Source organism: Salmo salar, chromosome 09 (assembly GCF_965601325.2).
Source record: "Salmo salar chromosome 09, fSalSal1, whole genome shotgun sequence".
In the NCBI taxonomy this organism is placed as follows: Eukaryota; Metazoa; Chordata; class Actinopteri; order Salmoniformes; family Salmonidae; genus Salmo; species Salmo salar.
In genome coordinates this window covers 129,690,972-129,699,825 of record NC_138299.1, presented here as the reverse complement: position 1 = coordinate 129,699,825, position 8,854 = coordinate 129,690,972, and positions in this window count along the sequence as shown.

Genomic DNA, 8,854 nt, shown 5'->3' with positions numbered 1-8,854 from the left:
GTTGACCTATGCAAAACTCTCTCCATTATATCCACATTAGTGACTATCAACAGCCAAATATTGTCATCAACTTTAACAGTAAACCTAGTGGATCAATATACAACAAGTGTAATTTCATACAATGGCAATTGTATGCTCCAATGCAGGAGGATTGGGCCTCTTGTTATTCTAAACATTTGGTTCTGGGTGCCGAGATTAGCCTCAGCAAACCAACATGTGTTGTTAGGAATAATGTGGATATCAGGCCCCATGATCCTTCAGGAACTAAGAAGATTAAGTAAATAATGTGGATGTCATATAGAGAGTTTTGCATAGGCCAACTATGGCTGATATAAATGATATGAAGACATTGTGAAACTAGAAACGCTGTATGCTTTCTAGTCTTGAAGTATTATGGTTTAGTTTAGTTTATTAAGATCTCCATTAGCTGCTGTAACTCTTCCTGTGGTCCAACATAAAACTTAACACACAGTCACATCCAAAATTATTAGCACCCTTAATAAAGCAACAAGTACTATAAAAGAAATTATACAAATACTGAGCTGTATTGTGTGACCACATATATATTGTATTGGTATAAAATAATTATATTATTTTATACCAATACTATTTCCTGGTAATGGCTTAAACTATCAAAGGAGGTTCTATCAAAAATAATGATATTAAAGTAAGTGAAATCAACACATAAAACCAGACACTTTATCCTTTCAAACCCTTCATTCTATGTTGTGCAATCTAACTAGTAAAGCTAACTAGCAAGCTAGCCAATATTTGCTTGGGTGCTTGACTGCAGTTGTGAGGTCAGAACGTTCGGAACAAACCTACTCATCGGCCAGTCGCTCTGAATTTAGGAACGGACAATCTGACAGCACAGTTGCAGTCACAAACGCTCTGGATAACATAACAGCCTAACCAGCTCTGCTAGGGCAAGTAATGTTCAGTGAGCTGTTCTCTCATTCGTGTCTGGAAGTAGCTAGCAAGTTAGCTTGGGTGCTTGACTGCTGTTGTTAGTACAGAATGCACAGATCAACCCTTAAAGAGATGGGTGGGGCTAAAGCTTAAGAGGGTGTGAACAATGCTGAATGGGTGTAGACAAAGAAGGGCTCTCTAGTAGTAGTACCAAAACATCCAAAGGCCATTTTCTCAAAAGTGAGTTTACAAGTTTACCAACTTTCAAAGCACAATTACTTTCCCATTGTTGCTCAACTGTAGTGTATGATATGCCATTTTGTAGCACCGAGTCTCTACTTTAATTCAATGTAAAAAACACAATTTCAAATTTTGCTACATAAGACCAATTTGAGCCAGTCGGTCACTATGTATTCAGCCACCAATTATTCTGTTCGTATGTCAACTATTAAAAAATATATATATTTATTTTTGTTAAATATATACCGTAATTTCCGGACTATTAAGCGCACCTGAATATAAGCCGCACCCATTGAATTAAATTATATATATTATTTTGAACATAAATAAGCCGCACATGTCTATAAGCCGCAGGTGCCTACCGGTACATTGAAACAAATGAACTTTACACAGGCTTTAACGAAACACGGCTTGTAACAAAAATAAATAGGCTTTAACGAAACACGGCTTGTAACAAAAAATTAAAAATGAGCAGTAAGCTTTAGTTGTCTTTTTGCACTGAGTCGATTCCTCACGCTGCTGTTTCCAACGTCTTATCATCGACTCATTAAGACCAAGCTCCCGTGCAGCAGCTCTATTTCCTTTTCCAACAGCCAGATCAATCGCCTTCAACTTGAAAGCTGCATCATAGGCATTTCTCCGTGTCTTTGCCATGATGAGGGTGACAAAATGACTACCGTAATCAGAATGATGGGAAGTTTGAGAGCGCTCGATTTAATCTAAACAGTAAACAAAACAGTTGTTTGACCTTAACCCGTTCGGCAATTTCATTGGTCTAATGAAAGCTTCATGCCGCCAAAAAACTGAGCACGTCACAGAATGTGTTTTGAAAAAAAAATAAAAATTAAAAGCGGGAAAAATCCATATATTAGCCGCGTCATTGTTTAAGCCGCGAGGTTCAAAGCGTGGGAAAAAAGTTGCGGCTTATAGTCCGGAATTTACGGTAGGCATTTTCAACATAATACAAACCTGTATGGCAGCCATTCTATCACGGAGAGCAAAAAGCCTCTCCTCATTTCTGTCTCTATGCACCTGCCTCTGCCCCTTGGCTCTCCCTCTAGCCCTGCTAGTCAGACTGCCATCATCAATTTTGTCCAACGCAACCTGTGCATACAATGAATGACGTTAGCTAGATGTCCTGCTATGTGAAATACTTTCTTACAAACATTGGCTATTACTAGCTGTAGCTGCAATTGTGTCAAACTAGCTTTGGTTTAGCAAACGTTAGCAAGGGAACTGACAGAACACATCATGGAAAATGGAAAAGTTGGTTCAGAGTTCGTTTTGATATTTCAATCTGCGTGTCCTGATCGCGTCTGGTGTGGGTTTGACAAAATCAACATGCGCACGATGGCACGCGAGCGGTCTGGTCAGCATGTTAGCATTGCAAAATAAATTTGACACATACATTTTATTCAATCATTGCACCCACACTGCTCGCAAGCGTCTGCATTAGTAGTTTCACAGTTCCAGGCAAGAACACATTCTTGACCAGGTATGGACATCACATTACCAGTTGAACAACATTCAAGAACACACTATAGACCAGGAATGGTGGTTGCATTACCAGTTTCACACTGTTTACTTCAGACACAACTTACTGGACTTAATCAAGTCAATGTTTGGGATAATTCAGTAAGAACAGCAAGCACACTAATAACTAGTAGTAGGAACCAATAGAACTTGATGAGCAAGGTATGTCGCAATATCCTTTAATCCTTCCTCTTAGCAAACACTATGTGTATTAAATTAAATGTGTGTGCTTGCTAGCCTTGAAGTATTAATGCTCGTGAAACAGTAGTACTAGTGATAGTGGTAATGACGGCAGTAGGCCTAGTAATGGTAATAGTTATTAAAGGTAGTTATTTTGGGGTGGTTTGTAGGTGTGGACTTATTATAGTGGGTTATAGTGGGAAATTATAATAGGCAAGCGTGAGTGCTAGTGCATTATTATCAATAGAATGGGTTTTAAAGATTTCCATTTTTGTTTGTTACAGTATAATCGTCTGATTGTTCTGTGGCAGTGATTTCAGTTTAGAATGTTGAAACTTGCATTCCACCATCGAAATGAATGGAGATACAACAAGCTTTATCGTTTATAAAGTATGAATGGTGGCAAAAAGCTGTGTTGAGGAAATCTAAATGAAGTCAGTCAGCACATGTCAACATTGGGTGGTTTTTGTAGTTGAAATGGATCAAGAGCAGCGGCGAAAACAATTTTTGCTCCATATTCTAAACTGAAATCACTGCCACAAAACTTTCAGAATGTTCAAAAATACATATAATTAAGCTTAAAAATCCATTCTATTGCTAATGATGCTATAGTACTTACTCTAACCTATTATACTTGCCCACTATAATAACTCCACACCTACAAACCAACCCAAAATAACTAACTTTAACTAACCCATAGCCTATGACAACCTTATTACCACCATTACTACAACTTCCATTAGCTAGGCATACTGCCGTCATTACCACTAACACTACTATTTCACAACCATTAATACTTCAACACTAGCAAGCACACACATTTACCTTAATAAATATAGTGTTTGCTAAGAGGAATGATAAAACGATATTGCAATATACCCTTGCACATCGAATTATATTGGTTCCTACTACTAGTTATTAATGTGCTTCATGCACAGTAATATGAACAAAATGTGTCCGCTTCTAGTATTGTTTTTACTGAATTATCTCAAAGTGTTACATGATAAAATCTAGTAAGATGTAACTGAAGTAAACGGTGTGAAACTGATAATGCGACCTCCATACCTGGCGTATAGTGTGTTCTTGAATGGAGCGATAAAACTGGTAATGCAAATAGCAACATTTGTTTATGTCCAAGGCTCAACCAGTCTTCACTTGACCACCTAACATCATAGCATGAGTTTTGTCTAACCTCCAAAAGCTTCAAACACTAACACAGAAGGCAGACGTTTTACGTGCCCCCAACCGTTTTTTTTGTCTGCAGCTTATTTTTTCGGAGAAGTCGGAGGCGATCGAATAAACCCCCAATTCTGCTAGCAATCTTAGGACAATAAAATGGATGAGTTACTGGGAAGATTAAACGACCAACAGGACATTAACAACTGTAACATCTTATGCCTCACGGAGTCGAGGCTGAACTACGACAATATCAACATACAGCTGGCTGGTTATGCGATGTTCTGACAGGATAGAACATCGGTGTCTGGTAAGACAAGGGGAGGCGGTCTATGTATTCTTGTAAACAACAGCTGGTGCATGATATCTAAGGAAATCTCGAGCTATTGCTCGCCTGAGGTAGAGTTTCTCATGATAAGCTGCAGACCACACTACCTCCCGAGAGCGTTTTCATCTATATTCTTTGTAGCTGTTTACATACCACCGCAGTCAGAGGCTGGCACTAAGATAGCATTGAATGAGCTGTATTCTGCCATAAGCAAACAAGAAAACGCTCACCCAGAGGCGGCGCTCCTAGTAGCCGGGGACTTAAATGCAGGGAAACTTAAATCAAATTTATCAAATTTCTATCAGCATGTTAAATGTGCAACCAGAGGGAAAGGAACTTTAGACCACCTATACTCCACACACAGATATGCATACAAAGCTCTCCCGCGTCCTCCATTTGGCAAATCTGACCACAATTCCATCCTCCTGATTCCTGCTTACAAGCAAAAATTAAGCAGGAAGTACCAGTGACAAGATCAATAAGAAAGTGGTCAGATGAAGCAGATGCTAAGCTACAGGACTGTTTTGTTAGCACAGACTGGAATATGTTCCTGGATTCCTCCAACGGCATTGAGGAGTACACCACATCTGTCATTGGCTTCATCAATAAGTGCATCGATGATGTCGTCCCCACAGTAACCATACGTACACACCCCAAACAGAAGCCATGGATTACAGGCAGCACACGACCCTACCCGACGAGCTAAACTAATTCTATGCTCGCTTCGAGGCAAATAACACTGAAACATGCATGAGAGCACCAGCTGTACCGGAAGACTGTGTGATCACGCTCTCTGCAGACGATGTGAGTAAGACCTTTAGACAGGTCAACATTCACAAGGCCGCAGGGCCAGATGGATCACCAAGACGTGTACTGCAAGCATGCGCTGACCAACTAGCAAGTGTCTTTACTGACGTTTTCAACCTCTCCCTGTTCGAGTCTGTAATACCAACATGTTTTAAGCAGACCACTATAGTGCCTGTGCCCAAGAACACTAAGATAACCTGCCTAAATGACTACCGACCCGTAGCACTCCCGTCTGTAGCCATGAAGTGCATTTAAAGGCTGGTCATGGCTCACATCAACACCATCATCCCAGAAACCCTAGACCTCTGCAACTGGATCCTGGACTTCCTGATGGGCCGCCCCACTCTTTGGTCTTGGCCATGGTGGAGAGTTTGGAATCTGATTGATTGCTTCTGTGGACAGGTGTCTTTTTTACAGGTAACAAGCTGCTGTTAGGAGCACTCCCTTTAAGAGTGTGCTCCTAATCTCAGCTCGTTACCTGTATAAAAGACACCTGGGAGCCAGAAATCTTTCTGATTGAGAGGGGGTCAAATACTTATTTCCCTCATTAAAATGCAAACCAATTTATAACATTTTTGACATGCGTTTTTCTGGATTTTTTGTTGTTGTTATTCTGTCTCTCACTGTTCAAATAAACCTACCATTAAAATTATAGACTGATCCTTTCTTTGTCAGTGGGCAAACGTACAAAATCAGTAGGGGATCAAATACTTTCCCCCCCCCACTGTATACCCGCCAAACCACCACCACAAATGCCCCTACACCCCCTCAACCTTCCATGTGGGATCTGTGGCAGATGAATCAGAATTAGTTGGGTAACATAGATAATTAAGATGTCTTATCTTAATAATATGCTTATGTGATATACTTGTTATTAGAATGTATCCCTGTGGACTCTGGTGTTGGCAGTTGCACTTCTTCCCTCAGCTGGGGCTCAGTCACTTGGGGCCCAGAGAGGGGAGAGGTCAGACTTGTCTTTTACATGTCTCTGGTGCTATGCAGAATATCAGAAAGGGAAGAAGACAGGATGGAACATTGTCTTCATATGTGAATGTGTCTTTACCTATTCTTAAACCATGTGAAGGGATGGCGTGATTAATGGGGAACCAATTACTTGTCTTCACAATGTCTGTGCGCAAGTCACTCCTTCCTTTGGCATTGGGGGAAGGTGTATGGCAGTGTATGGAACCATTGTATGTCCTCTCCGATGTTGCACTTATCACGGGATAGTATATGACCTAGAGACTCAACTCCCCTCAGTGAGCTTGTCCAGGAGTGGGGTCAAGAAGGGGTTTTACTTGAGATGGGAGTATCTAGAGTTGACAATTGAGTTATGCCATTGGATGAGTTGGTGTTTTTGTTCTATACCGAACCAGGAAGAGACGGTTCCAGTTTGGAGTAGGAGGGCCAGACACTGGTCTGTACAATGAAAACTGTTGACACAGCAGATGCTGTCTGCTATGTATTATAGATACCTTTCATACAAATCTTAACCTTGTGACCATTCTATGTATCTGCTGTTCGTCATGTAGGTTGAGAGGGGTGTATCTTGGCTATAAAAGATCTTTGTACTTTTGTGTTGTCACTCAACGGTTCATTAGAAATAGGGAATCGTTGAAAGTCAGTGCTATTGCAAAGCTCTTATTATTAAATTTGTAGTTTAAGTATAACTGACTTGTGTGTGAAGTTTGTCTCTCTCCTCATTTGGTAATACAGAAATTAACCACCACAGAGCCAACACTGCTCTTGAACCATTTATGCTACAAACACCAAACCAAATTGTACATGTGCAGTCTGACTTGCTTTGCTTCAACACAGCTTGTTGCTACAATTTATGGGTCTTTCTATAAACTAGGGTACCAGTGAGCATTTCTTGTTTGGAGCTGTTACAAAGTCATTGATAATAATTTGCCTTTTTTTCCACGTGAACACATTAACATATAAAAGGGGGAACATACGGTACATGATTTACATTGAATGTATCAAAACCTATGTTTAAACCCTTTCTCGTGCTGTCCGGGTAGCTGGTCAGACAATCCCGCAGGTGAAGAAGCCGGATGTGGATGCTCATAACGTAAACACATTTGTGAACAAAACTAGAGAAATAAGCTTTTTGTGCATATGGAACATTTTGGGATCTTTTATTTCAGCTCCTGAAACATGTTGCGTTTATATTTTTGTTCAGTATGCTTTAAGACAAGCTAGAGAGCACACACATTTTCTTCAAGAAATGTACAGGAAACAAAATAAAGGAAACACCAACATAAAGTGTCTTAATAGGGCGTTGGGCCACCCACGACAGCTTTAATGCACCATGCTTCCATGAGAAATTCCATCATTTGGTGTTTTGTTGGTGGTGTAAAATGCTGTCTCAGGCGCTGGTCCAAAATCTCCCTTAAGTGTTCAATTGGGATGAGATATGGTGACAGACGGCCACGGCATATGGTTTACATCATTTTTATGCTCACCAAACAATTCAGTGACCACTCGGGCCCTGTCGTTGAGAACATTGTCTCTCTTGAACAAGGCATATTTCCCATGGACATGAAACACACTAAAGTTATACCTCTGTATAAGAAAGGGATAAAGTCTGACCCTGGGAATTATAGGCCTGTATCTATCCTCAGTGTAACATCAAAGATCCTGGAGAGAGTTGTACATGAGCAAATGTATGATTTTCAGTCAGGTTTTAGAAAATCATACTCCACTGATTCATGTCTTCTCAGTTGTGTAAAGTAACGATGTAGAAATACTTTGTTACTGTACTTAAGTCGTATCTGTACTTTATTTATATTTGCCGACTTTTACTTTACTACATAAAAAAAAGGATACTTTTACGCCCATACATTTCCCCTGACACCTTCGTTACTCACTACAAAAATCAAATCAATCTGAAGCTAGAAGAAAAAAAACGAATCACGTTGGCAAAAAGATGCAAGCAACATAGTCGAGTCGGCACACTCACGGGTGAACTTGTTTTGCTAGGCAGCAGGCGACGACATAGAGTTTATCCAATCCTCATCAGTTTGGGCAAATCCAGGGGTCCTAAAGTGTAAACCCCATCCGCCTGTTACTTGCAAAACAGTCATCCACTCAGCAGCACTTTGCCCACGCGTGTCCGAAATGGCACAATCATGTCCGACATCGCTCTACCACCACCACCTCCAGATGAGGACGAACACCCTTGGCTGTATCTAAAATAAATGTTCTCTTTTCTCGGAATGAAGGATTCATCCTACCGGATGAAATGTCTTATGTTTACCAAAAGTTCAGAAAATACTAGCGTTCAAGAACTTACCGTCGATCCTAAAAAAATAATATATTTTTTTAATGTAAGTCTACTGTTAGCTTGCTAGAATAACGTTAGCATGCTAATTAGCTAACCTAACATTAGCTAACCTAACTAGCCCACATTTGCGAATGCAACAAGCAGTGTTAGTTGATGCTAGCTAATCCTATATAGTTCACTAGCTAGTAGCTACCTACTTTAGCTGGCTAAAATGGGCCCAGATTCAGAAGCTTTGTTAGCTAAAGCAATCTTTTTGCAAGATAACGCCGATAGAGACAGCAGCTTCGATTCAAGTCCTTAGGAAACTGCAGTATTTTTTATTTTTTTTAGGTGGTATAATTTCTTAAATGCTATTACATACAGCCGGGAAGAACTATTGGATATCAGAGAGA